Raw genomic sequence first — 14,671 nt, 5'->3', positions numbered from 1 at the left:
GGGAGGGGAGGTTACAATTTAAGCTTTGACCAAGGGTGGGAGTGGAGGAGTGGGGACCATGTCTTGGATGGGGCAATCACTTAAGACTTAAGAAAGCATGGGTACAGCCAAGGCACCCCAAGCCTAGTGGTGGTCAGTCCCACAGCTGCTACCTGAAACCTCCCCATCTATTCTATGGGCCACCACACAGCTGTGGCAGAGGGCGGGGCAGGCAAAGGCATACCCAGGCCAAGTGCCAGCAGCAGGTGATTGTGTGAGACGTGTCCGTCCACAGTTGCGTTAGCTGTGCCCCCCACTCCCAAAAGAAACCGATTTCAACACAACTTATTGATCCCATAAGTTCAACCAGGCAGACAGCAGTTATACTCGATAGATGATGTTACACAGTACAACATAGGTATTTCAAATGGACAAGAAGTTAGTATCAGAGCAGTGTCTCAGGATGAAGTCTAAATGGGGCTTCCTCTCCAGTACTTTGAGGTCTACAGATGGATCTAGAAAATTCACTACTATGGAAAATGAAGACTTGGGTTGGATGGGGAAGGGAGGCCGGGGCCTTGGTGACTAATGGCTGTAACACTGTCCTTCTGGTGGCTGTGGCAGCTTCATGTTCTCTTTTGACATCATCAAGCGCCTCAGTTCCTGCAGGATGACTTTGATGCTGTGGGAATTCTGTCACTTTGCCAGCACTGCCATGGCTCGTGGATCCACCACTCCATTGGAACTGCTCACGCCGTTCATATTGACTCTTGTTACAAATCTCACAGACTGGAATGCTTCTGGATACTAGCGTGGCCCACAGTCTATCTTAAGGCTGCACATTCGGTTTTCATAAATTGTTCGTGGAGGCCCTATTATCATGCCTGTCCATCATGTGAGTGTCATGTCCTCATCGTCCTCCAGACCCTAGCTAACTGTGCTGTCGCCTACTTCTTTCTGGCCTTCTTCCAGCTCTTCCAACAGTCGGAAATCTCGAAGGACTTTTACTCCCGAGCCTGTGGTGGCTGCCATCTTGCGTTGCTATCGCTCGAAGTCAGTCCTTCCTTTCTTCCTCTACCCCTATGTCCCTAGCTCCTTCCCTCTCTCTCTCTCTCTCTCTCTCTCTCTCTCTCTCTCTCTCTCTCTCTCACTCTTTCTCTCTCTCTCTCTCTCTCTCTCTCTCTCTCTCTCTCTCTCTCTCTCTCTCTCTCTCTCTCTCTTTTTACCACAGGGTCTCATAAACCCCAGACTTGCCTGAAGCTCACTATATATCCAGTGATGACTTTGAATGTCTGATATTCACCAATAAATTGTAGATACGAACAACCATGCCTGATCTTGTACAGTTTTGGAACTCATCCAAGGGTGTCTTACATACTGGTGTGTAGCCTGTCAAATGAGCAACTTACCAAATCTCTTCCTGTTTCTTCCTTGTTCCCTTCCTTCCTTCCTTCCTTCCTTCCTTCCTTCCTTCCTTCCTTCCTTCCTTCAATGCTTTCTTTCTTCCCTTCTTTTATTTTCCTTCTGTTCTTTCTGTTCATGCATTTTGTTTACATTTTGATTTTGAAGTTAAAAGCTATTACTCAAGTTTTCACTTCTTGAAACCAGAAAGCATGAGCTGTAGAGCATTTAGACTTTCATATGTAGGAATCATTGTGTACCTATAGCAAAAACTTTATACACTAAAGGTGACAGAAACATTATTGTCTCAAAGTACTGGCTCTGTTCTTCAATTATTGTTAGAAACTTTTATTATTATTAATAGTCCACATAATCTAATATGTATACTATGAACATCTGCATTTTGAAAATGACAAAGGGGTATAAATTACATTTCCAATGCAGTAACACAGAAACAAGCATTTTTCTAATATTCTCATTCTAGAGTTAATATTTTATCTATTATGCAATTGTATTTTAGAGAAATTCATTAAGGATTCTCCTCTTGCTTAATTGTAGGTGACATTATCAAAACTTCTGAGAAAAAAGGAATTCCAATATGATTGTACTTAATATCTTAAAGTTGAAATTCGTACAAAAAACAACACTAGGGTGAATTTTTTTATAACTTCTGATTTCTTTGAATAGGCATGAGATTAGACATGGCTTGTGTCATTCTTAGAAGTTCTTACAAGAAAGTAACAGGAGAATTCTTTTGGAGATTCCATAATTCGTGTCATTATTTGAAGAAGATGCTTATCAGTTTTATCTGAGGTTACTGTCTAGGTGAGGTGTTTCCAGGATGTTTTCATCTTATTACAAGAAGTCACAGAGAGCAAGGTGACAAAGAACCTTTATTCAAAAGCAAAGTGAGAAACACAGGAATTCAGTGTAGCTTTAATTTGTGGACCTCTTGAGAAGGAGGAATTGTTTACTCACAGTTCAGTGTCGATATTTCTGTTTTGATTGGCTTTTTTTTGATTAGGCAAGCCTTAATTAACTGTGAACATCAGTTACCATGATGCATTTGATTTAATCAAATGCATATCCATTATCACTAGGTATATGACATTAAACAGTATGTTTCCCTTGAAAGTTGTTCCAGAGGATTCAATACGACTTACTGAGTATATATTCTAAACTGTCTCAGGCCAGTTGAAACAGATTTCTCCCTCCAGTATCTGGATATGCTCTTGAATACTTTTGAATGGGAGTTGATCATGAAAGAGAAGTTTATAAACAATGTTATATGCAGGGAGTCTTAGTCCATTGTTTGATACGTATACAGCTTCATGGAGGTGAGATGAGGTGAGCAACTTCATTGTTAGGTAAACTTCTGGAAGGTAGATTTTTATGCAGCCTAAGTCAAGTGAAGACCCAGGTGGAAGTGCTTTTCCCATACCTATATGCCTCATTCAAGGAATTTTAGTGCTTTTGCTTGTATCATTACTTAGGCTACAGTACAGCTCACTGTTTCTTTGATGTTTGCTCAGACTCAGCTCAGTCAGTGACTGCATCTCAGTAGCTGCTGGACTTATTTGACTCTTGTTCTTTGTCTTCCAATTTAATGGTGACTTCTTCAAGGATCAATTTGGTCACTCTATGAATATTAATATAACTAGTCATAAGCCCTTATCAAATGATATCCAAGTCTCCTATGCTGACATAAAATGGAATTGTCACTCCAGAGGCTTACTGAGCTTCAATATGAACTTCTAGCTTCATGATGAGTAAATAACCTTCATCAATTGCTTATAAGAAATTCATTTAAATTTTGACAATTATGTTGGGCCAGCAAGAGGGAAAAAGGACTAGCAGAACAAGCTTAACACCCTCACTTTAAAAATAGGAATCCATAGATAATGACCCATTACAGAAATTGGCCATCTGGCCTATAAACATGCTGTGGAATCAGAAGACCTACGTGCAAACACACACATGCAGCACACACACACACACACCCCAAAAAATAATAAACTAATGTTTTTTAAAATTTTCTAATATTAATATGTCATGCCCTTTCTTTATTCTGACAACTGATTTATTTTACATATGTGGATTCATGGTTCACAAAATAGTATTCATGATCAATGGCAATTATAAAGGTCAAGTGGACATTTTCATGAGTTCAAGGTTATAAATTTTGAATTTAATATTCCTCAATACATGACCACCAAGAATTAGTGTGTGTGATATGGTGTGCATGTATGTGTGTGTGTCTGTCTGTCTGTCTATGCCTTCATGCATATGTGTTCAAGCAGAAGACAGAGAAATAAATAGTAACCTCTTTTATAACTTTCTACACAATTTTCTCAATTCAAAGCCTTTCACTTATACTGATGCTGTCTTGCTGTGCACAAGCTCCAGAAATTCTTTCCCTGTCATCATAGCACTGGAGTTATAGCTGTATACAACCATGACTGTTTTAAAGTATGGGCACAGAAATTTGAATTCTCTTCTTTCTGCAGAAAATTCTTTCCCACACTCTTATCATCACTTCTGAGTAATTCTGAAGACTGCTGTTTTCACTCTCTGTAAACTTGGTAAATTATATTTACAGTCAGGATTTGGAATTTCTAAGGTCTGATAATAAAACCTACCCCATGTCGACTAAGAGCTTTTAGAATGTGGCCATTTCTATTTACTTTTCATAATTTCAAATGTCTCCTCCTAAACAGAAATCAATGTTTTGATAATCATAATCTAGAATGTTTCCAACTGATTTAAAATGTTACTTCAAATTGTTAATTCATTTCTTTTTTTGTACCATGACATGATTTGGGCTTCTGGAAATAGTAAGTTCAAGCAGAAATAAAAGTTTAGACATACTGTATCTACACAGATAAGGCTTAAACAGCCAACAAGCATTTCTCTAACTGACATGTTTACAAAGGTGTCCTGTGAAAAAATAAACTAAAAGGTCAGAAATTTTGCTAGTTCAACACTCTGGGTACAAGTAGTTGAAATGACTGATCTTCTCTGTCAGACTGAGGATTTCCTCCCGATGCACTGCAGTGTCAGCAATCAATGTTGTCCCTTTTCTCTTGATCCATCTGACTGATTCCAGATACCTGATCTAACTGAAGCGGTGATTTGAAATATTACTGCATTCACTGGCCATTTCAGTATAGAAAGAACTGGAAATGATATCTAAAAGGAGAAGACCAAACTGAGCAAAGCATACTCTAGCTAATGCTGCAAGGTAACATGGTGATCAACATAGTTGGTTCCTGACAGACCTGTGTTTCATCTGTGGATGTCTAAAAGATATAACACTGTGAAAATCTACTTATTCTTAGAGATGTAACATTCCTCTTCTGTTCATTGTGAGGAGAAAATTAAATTGATCATGCAATAGTCGTAGTGGGAACTATGTCAAACTAATAACCATACATGATAGCAATTGTTATTTGGACTCTCTTCTTGATGCTGTTCTTTCACAGCAAGTCTGTTATCAATTAGTATTCAAAATATAACTGAAAAGAATGCCTCTACTGAAAACAGTTGCTTATCTAAAACCTAATAGAATACATATTCTATGAAACTCCACATGACTTTTCCTCTTCTTCTCCTTCTTCCTCTTCCTCTTCCTCATTTCTTCTTCTTCCTCTTCCTCTAATTCTTCCTCTTCCTCTTCTTCTTCTTTTTCTTCTCCTCCTCCTTCTTCATTCTTCCTCTTCCTCCGCCTCCCTCCTCCCCTCCTCCTCTTCTTGTTCTCTCTCTCTCTCTCTCTCTCTCTCTCTCTCTCTCTCTCTCACACACACACACACACACACACACACACACACACACACACACTTGCCCTTTCTTAGAAGATCTAGGGAAAGGCAAGCCTCAAATTCCTTATGTATGATAAAATCTTATCCTGATACCTGGGATGAACAGCTCAAGTCATTATATCTGGTTAAGTTATAGAAGAATGTATATCAGTGCCTTGTACATGCTAGGGATGCATTGTTCTGAAGTTTATCTCCAGCCCCCATCCACTTCCTAAAGCACAACATTTTCTAGCTTTAAATTTTTGAGGCAGCATCTCATGAACATTATGCTGGTTTTAATTTTACTGTGTAATTGAAAATGACCTTGAATTTCTGTTCTTTGCGTCCTTACTTCTTGAATGCTGGAAGTACAGCTGTGTGCTGCCACACTGAGTTTTTTCTTTCTTCCTTGCCAGAAAAATAATAATGAACAATTCATCTAATGTACAAGACATGTGGAGGAGGAGCTGTGACTCAAGATATTTGAGACACACACACACACACACACACACACACACATTCATATCACAGCTCTGTCTATTTGTTCAATTTTCACAGGTAAAGACACTGTATGTCATGTACAAAATCCCCATGCAAATTAATTTTAGCTAACAAACCAGTCAAGCATTTTGCTCCTTCCCTTTCTAATTTGTTTGGCATGCTAATCACTATACCACACCTCCTTGACAACTGTTTTGTCTTGCAAATTCACAGATGCACACTCAGTGTAATGGCAGTTGACCAGGAGAGATTTTGCTAAAGTGTGTGTTGTTTTGTTATATCCAGGTTCCTTTAATTAAAATTTCAGACCTATGATATATCCTTATGGAAAGCTGCACTTTGTTTACACTGAAAATACTATCTTTTAGAAATATTAAGGGTTGATGCTGAAAAGATGGTTTAGTCAACAAAGGGCTTGCCACACTACATCAAGACCTGAGTTTGAGCACCAGAAACCATGTGCTGCAGCTTGATTTCTATTACTAGGATAAAACATCATAACCAATTACAACTTAATACAGAAACACTTTGTCTTAAGATTAGATCATCATAAGGGAAAGTGAAGGCAGAAACTTGAAGATAGAAACCAAAGCTGCCACGAAGAAACACTGCTTAATTCTTTGTTATCCATGTCATTCTCAGCCTGCTATCTTCTACAACCCAAAACAAACTGCCAAGGTGAGGCCCCACAATATTCCTAACTCCAATACTCATTCTTTACAAGGAAAAGACCCAGGAACCAGTCTTTTGGAAACATTTTTGTCAGAATCATAGTAGGAGGTATGCTTCAGATTATAGTCTGCAACAGTTTTGCTTTATAGGCGAAGCCCAAGAGAATTCATTTTAGGAAAGATTCCTGATATTAATATATGTTTCTTGTTATTATTAAACATATATAGCAATCATTAGGTACTAGCCCACCCCCTTTGAGCAGATAGCTGCAGATCTACGAAGATGTACTCTCTTGCAGTGATTCTATATAGACAAATAGATGACTTCTTAATTCTTAAGGATGATCCTACAAGAATTACTGAAATATCAGTGATTATTAAGCTCTCTTAATAGTAGTACTGCTAGTAGATCCCTTTCTGATAGTTAAAACTGCAATGAGAATTCTGTCAGTCTCCCATGTGTCACCAAGTAATTGATTGCTAGACAGTAACCATACTTTCTATTACTCAAAACACATTCCAAGAGATTGTCAAAACAATTAACTAAGGTCACGTAAAGGGAACTAACAATTTATTATAGGTAAAAGAAGATAAAATATTGTCTGGGTTAATCTATACAAAACTTTACTAATAGCTTAGTTATGATTTTCAACTCTCTAAGAACCTGTGAACATGTCACAGGTGGTGGATGTTTAACTAGATAATTACTCCTAATGGCTATGCATGTAAACACTCTCAGTTGTAAACTTCTATGTCATTTATGATTTGCTTTTATGTGTGAACGTGTGGTGAACTTTTTAACATGTGATCATGTATTCTGAAAATTGTATATGTACTGAGGACAAAAAGATGCGAAAGAGAATTTTTCCCTTTTCCCATTCAGGATCTTTCTGCTTTTCCCCTTAGATAGCTTTCATAAGAAATGTTTTACAACTTAGTAATAAATATTATAATCACTTCTCAAAGTACCCTCCTTTTCCTGTAACTTCTGACTAGCTGGTGGAAAGTTCTATCTGTGCAGTTCCTGCTGAGATAGCACAAAGTCTATTTACTTAATCCTTTGCTGTTTTAGGAAGAGATGTTAAGTGCCAGAAACTTGCAGTTTCTAGGCAGTTCAGCTACAGTAGCAAGGTAATTTAGTCTCAAATAAGTAAATTTTTTTATTATTACACAGCAACCCTAAATATGTCATAAGACAAAGTCTTATCCCTGTATCTTGTAAGGAACAGTCGTATCCTCTCCCAATGCTCTTTCCTTTCTCTGCCTTATGAAAAACTGACAAGAAAGAAGACCCTGCCAAAGTTGGCACTGGGCACATTTTTTTTCCAGTTGAAGATTCCTCTTCCCAAATGACCCTAGTTTGTTTCAAGTTGACAAAAGAAAGTAGTCAAGCAGTATGCAATGTAAAAAGGAGGACAACTAAAAAATGTCTAATTCTACCAGTGAGAAAATAAGGTAGTTAAGCAGAAATAGCTCCTGTGTGCTAGGAATAGTCAGGTTAACCAATTTTCAAGATACAGCTTCTGTTATGAAAACTTATCTCAAGAAGAAGATATTTAAAGGAGATAAAGAGGAACCTTAATAAGAGGATTAAAGGGGGACAGGGATGAGGTGGTAGGCTATTATAGGGACTACTGTGAAAGACAAGAAACTATAAACACCCCTTGAATATACATTTGGGACACTACCACTGTAGAACCTTCCTAAGCTACACATACACACACACACACACACACACACACACACACACACACACATACACACACACACACACACACATTATATGAAAGGAAGATAGATGGAGTCATCAAAGATGAAGTTCTAAATAGATATCATATGTCACCATGTAAAACGTTTGGCCAGGAATACCTTGCATATTGTTAAATCATTGATGAAAGACGATACCATAGATCAGATGGCCTCCCATCACAGGCCATTCTTTTGGGTATTATTTACTCTCTATAACATGATCATAAATGTATAGTGCTGAGGATAGCATACAATGTCAAACATGGAGAAGTAGAGCCAGAGCCCAGATGAATGTTTCATTCCTACTGACTAGAGTTTATGATGCTGGAAGGGAAAAAATATTTAGATATAAGCCCTATAATCTATAACAGTCAGTTGGTTAAAAAATTTACTCACTTAATAGTGGTATAAATGTGTGAATAAACAACCTCCTTTCTTTTACATTGTATTTGAGCCCCACTCTGTGAGACAGAATTAATATCTGACACTGATAAAGTAGCCACAAACCTGATAATATATGTATATGTATATGTGTATATACATATTTATATATATGAGTGTGTTTGTCTGCGTGTATTTTCACATACATTTAGAGAAAAGCAATACTTTTATTATTCTAAAGGAACATAGCAATAAAATGAATGGCTCCTGCTAATGTACTGTTGTTATAGGTGTAGATCGGTGCCATGTTCTGCCTTCGTAAGAGAAGCTTTCTTTCAGTTGAAGGGAACTAATATAGAGTTCGGTTAGTGATGGAATTTTGAGCTCTCTATCATAAGTGAGATTTTTTTATCATACCCCTTACCTAAAATATCAGGCATCTGTATGGAAGAGGAGGCAGAAAGAATGAAAGAGCCAGAGGTAAGTGATGACTTCAAAGAAACCGTATTTTCAAAACACAATCATACAGATACACATATGAAGTCATAGGAACTCTGACAGCTTGCACAAGTTCTGAGCAAGCTCAAACCAGATTAAAAAGCTAGCACTGAGAAGGAAACATATATACAAAGTCTCATCCCCAGGCAAGAAGCTGTTGGTGATTTAAACTTGCTGACAAAGCGAAAACCAATTTTCTCCAAAGGAGTATGATGGTATACAAACTTCACTCACTAGAAAGGAAAAAAAAAAAACCTGCCCTGGAGTGTTGGGCAGCACTTATTGCCTCTACAATTATTTGTGTGTCTCTGTGTATACCTTGTCTTATTTTGTTTGTTTGGGTATTATTTTGTCTTATTACTTTTGTGTTTATTTTTAATTGATTTTTGGGTAGGCTTTATTTATTTATTTTTTTTTGGTAACACCATAATAATAGAATTTTATATCGTTTCAAACACAAGAAAAGGGGAGCATTTTCAGTTACAAAAATCCTTACAATTTTTTAAAACTTTCTAAGTGGGCCAATGTAATAAATATATTCAGTGATCCATCATGTCTAATTCTTTTTTTTTTTTTGTATTTCCTAAGTTATTTTTATTTTAAACTTTTTTTTATTTTATTTTTTTTTATTATCTTGAGTATTTCTTATATACATTTCAAGTGTTATTCCCTTTCCCGGTTTCCGGACAGACATCACCCTCCCCCCTCCCCTTCCTTGTGGGTGTTCCCCTCCCAAACCTCCCCCCATTGCCACCCTCCCCGCATAGTCTAGTTCACTGGGGGTTCAGTCTTAGCAGGACCCAGGGCTTCCCCTTCCACTGGTGCTCTTACTAGGATATTCATTGCTACCTATGGGGACAGAATCCAGGGTCAGTCCATGTATAGTCTTTAGGTAGTGGCTTAGTCCCTGGAAGCTCTGGTTGCTTGACATTGTTGTACTTTTGGGGTCTCGAGCACCTTCAAGCTCTTCCAGTTCTTTCTCTGATTCCTTCAACGGGGGACCTATTCTCAGTTCAGTGGTTTGCTGCTGGCATTCGCCTCTGTATTTGCTGTATTCTGGCTGTGTCTCTCAGGAGCGATCTACATCCGGCTCCTGTCGGTCTGCACTTCTTTGCTTCATCCATCTTGTCTAATTGGGTGGCTGTATATGTATGGGCCACATGTGGGGCAGGCTCTGAATGGGTGTTCCTTCAGTCTCTGTTTTAATCTTTGCCTCTCCCTTCCCTGCCAAGGGTATTCTTTTTCCTCATTTAAAGAAGGAGTGAAGCATTCACATTTTGATCATCCGTCTTGAGTTTCCTTTGTTCTAGGGATCTAGGGTAATTCAAGCATTTGGGCTAATAGCCACTTATCAATGAGTGCATACCATGTATGTCTTTCTGTGAGTGGGTTAGCTCACTCAGGATGATATTTTCCAGTTCCAACCATTTGCCTACGAATTTCATAAACTCGTTGTTTTTGATAGCTGAGTAATATTCCATTGTGTAGATGTACCACATTTTCTGTATCCATTCCTCTGTTGAAGGGCATCTGGGTTCTTTCCAGTTTCTGGCTATTATAAATAAGGCTGCGATGAACATAGTGGAGCACGTGTCTCTTTTATATGTTGAGGCATCTTTTGGGTATATGCCCAAGAGAGGTATGGCTGGATCCTCAGGCAGTTCAATGTCCAATTTTCTGAGGAACCTCCAGACTGATTTCCAGAATGGTTTTACCAGTCTGCAATCCCACCAACAATGGAGGAGTGTTCCTCTTTCTCCATATCCTCGCCAGCATCTGCTGTCACCTGAGTTTTTGATCTTAGCCATTCTCACTGGTGTGAGGTGAAATCTCAGGGTTGTTTTGATTTGCATTTCCCTTATGACTAAAGATGTTGAACATTTCTTTAGGTGTTTCTCAGCCATTCGGCATTCTTCAGCTGTGAATTCTTTGTTCAGCTCTGAAACCCATTTTTTAATAGGGTTATTTGTTTCCCTGCGGTCTAACTTCTTGAGTTCTTTGTATATTTTGGATATAAGGCCTCTATCTGTTATAGGATTGGTAAAGATCTTTTCCCAATCTGTTGGTTGTCGTTTTGTCCTAACCACAGTGTCCTTTGCCTTACAGAAGCTTTGCAGTTTTATGAGATCCCATTTGTCGATTCTTGATCTTAGAGCATAAGCCATTGGTGTTTTGTTCAGGAAATTTTTTCCAGTGCCCATGTGTTCCAGATGCTTCCCTAGTTTTTCTTCTATTAGTTTGAGTGTGTCTGGTTTGATGTGGAGGTCCTTGATCCACTTGGACTTAAGCTTTGTACAGGGTGATAAGCATGGATCGATCTGCATTCTTCTACATGTTGCCCTCCAGTTGAACCAGCACCATTTGCTGAAAATGCTATCTTTTTTCCATTGGATGGTTTTGGCTCCTTTGTCAAAAATCAAGTGACCATAGGTGTGTGGGTTCATTTCTGGGTCTTCAATTCTATTCCATTGGTCTATCTGTCTGTCTCTGTACCAATACCATGCAGTTTTTATCACTATTGCTCTGTAATACTGCTTGAGTTCAGGGATAGTGATTCCCCCTGAAGTCCTCTTATTGTTGAGGATAGCTTTAGCTATCCTGGGTTTTTTGTTATTCCAGATGAATTTGCAAATTGTTCTGTCTAACTCTTTGAAGAATTGGATTGGTATTTTGATGGGGATTGCATTGAATCTGTAGATTGCTTTTGGTAAAATGGCCATTTTTACTATATTAATCCTGCCAATCCATGAGCATGGGAGATCTTTCCATCTTCTGAGGTCTTCTTCAATTTCTTTCCTCAGTGTCTTGAAGTTCTTATTGTACAGATCTTTTACTTGCTTGGTTAAAGTCACACCGAGGTACTTTATATTATTTGGGTCTATTATGAAGGGTGTCGTTTCCCTAATTTCTTTCTCGGCTTGTTTCTCTTTTGTATAGAGGAAGGCAACTGATTTATTTGAGTTAATTTTATACCCAGCCACTTTGCTGAAGTTGTTTATCAGCTTTAGTAGTTCTCTGGTGGAACTTTTGGGATCACTTAAATATACTATCATGTCATCTGCAAATAGTGATATTTTGACCTCTTCTTTTCTGATCTGTATCCCCTTGATCTCCTTTTGTTGTCTGATTGCTCTGGCTAGAACTTCAAGAACTATATTGAATAAGTAGGGAGAGAGTGGGCAGCCTTGTCTAGTCCCTGATTTTAGTGGGATTGCTTCAAGTTTCTCTCCATTTAGTTTAATGTTAGCAACTGGTTTGCTGTATATGGCTTTTACTATGTTTAGGTATGGGCCTTGAATACCTATTCTTTCCAGGACTTTTATCATGAAGGGGTGTTGAATTTTGTCAAATGCTTTCTCAGCATCTAATGAAATGATCATGTGGTTCTGTTCTTTCAGTTTGTTTATATGATGGATCACGTTGATGGTTTTCCTTATATTAAACCATCCCTGCATGCCTGGGATGAAGCCTACTTGATCATGGTGGATGATTGTTTTGATGTGCTCTTGAATTCGGTTTGCCAGAATTTTATTGAGTATTTTTGCGTCGATATTCATAAGGGAAATTGGTCTGAAGTTCTCTTTCTTGTTGGGTCTTTGTGTGGTTTAGGTATAAGAGTAATTGTGGCTTCATAGAAGGAATTCGGTAGGGCTCCATCTGTTTCAATTTTGTGGAATAGTTTGGACAATATTGGTATAAGGTCTTCTATGAAGGTTTGATAGAATTCTGCACTAAACCCGTCTGGACCTGGGCTCTTTTTGGTTGGGAGACCTTTAATGACTGCTTCTATTTCCTTAGGAGTTATGGGGTTGTTTAACTGGTTTATCTGTTCCTGATTTAACTTCGATACCTGGTATCTGTCTAGGAAATTGTCCATTTCCTGAAGATTTTCAAGTTTTGTTGAATATAGGTTTTTATAGTAAGATCTGATGATTTTTTGAATTTCCTCTGAATCTGTAGTTATGTCTCCCTTTTCATTTCTGATTTTGTTAATTTGGACGCACTCTCTGTGTCCTCTCGTTAGTCTGGCTAAGGGTTTATCTATCTTGTTGATTTTCTCAAAGAACCAACTTTTGGTTCTGTTGATTCTTTCTATGGTCCTTCTTGTTTCTACTTGGTTGATTTCAGTTCTGAGTTTGATTATTTCCTGCCTTCTACTCCTCCTGGGTGTATTTGCTTCTTTTTGTTCTAGAGCTTTTAGGTGTGCTGTCAAGCTGCTGACATATGCTCTTTCCTGTTTCTTTCTGCAGGCACTCAGCGCTATGAGTTTTCCTCTTAGCACAGCTTTCATTGTGTCCCATAAGTTTGGGTATGTTGTACCTTCATTTTCATTAAATTCTAAAAAGTTTTTAATTTCTTTCTTTATTTCTTCCTTGACCAGGTTATCATTGAGTAGAGCATTGTTCAATTTCCACGTATATGTGGGCAAACCCCATCATTTAGGGGAAGGTTGAAGTGGGCTCTGAAAACAGTAACAATGGAGGCAGGCTGCTTGGGGACTCAATCTGGTTTGCTCAGGCTCATACTTAACAACATTATAATACATCATGAGTGAACCTTCAGAGGGATTGGTGTCACCAATAATAGACTGAGTCTTTCTAAATCAATTAGCAAAGCAGTCTCTTACAGACAGGATGTTGAAGACAGATTATTTCATTGAGATGTCTTTTTTGGATGAATCTAAGTAATGTCAAATTGACAAGCCTAGGGAGGTCATATACTTCCTCTATGTCCACGAATGTACACTCATCTGTTTTATAAATGGTAGGATTTTTCAGGAATACATGTTTAATAAATTTAGAAGAACACTATGAATAACTTTATAGAACTGTTAACCTACTTAGAAAATCTCATCATTAGCAATTTTCTGAAGAACCAACACAAGACAAGGGAATTATGGCATTTGAACACACACACACACACACACACACACACACACACACACGCACACGCACACACACACACACACACACACACACACGACTTGATAATAAAGAGACAAAGTTCTGATTTTTCTCTAAGAAAACACCACTGGATTATACAGAGCTGATTATTATATTTTATAAGCACAGTTAAATAAATTGGTTTTCCTGAAACTCGTAAAGTTACAGTCTGAACTTACTTATCAAATAGTTTACATACATGCTAGTTGCATATCTGTGAGAATTGGCTACTGAAAAATGTCTAGGTTTCTTTTGGAGATCCTATCTGACATCAGTGTTGTTAGTGAGCTAATGATCATTAAGCCAATTTCAGCAATTATAATATTTGAGATTTCAGAGTACTCAGGATATGTACCAGAGACAAAAATAAGTTTAATTTATTTAATATTTGTATGAAACAAGTTTTAAAAGTTTTATTTTTTTTACATTTATGGATACATATATATGGATGTGGACAGATGAGAGCCGTTGCTGAAAAAGTTCAAAAGGAGGCATTGGATTTTTCACAGTTGAAGTTACAAACTGTTGCTATCCACTAAGTGTGTTTGCTACAAACTGAACTAGAGCCCAGTGAAAAGCTGCAAGCACTGTCAACTACCAAGTGATCTCTCCACTTCTTATATAGTATACTTTCAATTATGACCTGAGGCATTATTAAATCTTTCACTGAAAATAGCATGAGCATCTTTATTACAAGAGGAATCTTTGCTTAAATTTGTTTTTGACAAACTGTGTAAGAAAAGCTATTAAC

At 37.8% G+C, this 14,671-nt stretch overlaps 2 pseudogenes; both read right to left on the bottom strand.

Annotated features, from left to right (window-relative positions):
- Positions 1-14,671, bottom strand: part of LOC148006609 (uncharacterized) — a 2,902,548-nt pseudogene that overhangs the window by 1,378,915 nt on the left and 1,508,962 nt on the right.
- On the bottom strand, positions 477-1,072 carry LOC134485552 (ubiquitin-conjugating enzyme E2 variant 1-like; annotated as a pseudogene).

Source organism: Rattus norvegicus, chromosome 2, assembly GCF_021556685.1.
Source record: "Rattus norvegicus strain SHRSP/BbbUtx chromosome 2, alternate assembly SHRSP_T2T, whole genome shotgun sequence".
Taxonomy (NCBI): Eukaryota; Metazoa; Chordata; class Mammalia; order Rodentia; family Muridae; genus Rattus; species Rattus norvegicus.
Note: the sequence above shows the minus strand (reverse complement) of the source record. Positions and strands in the feature narration are given on the sequence as shown.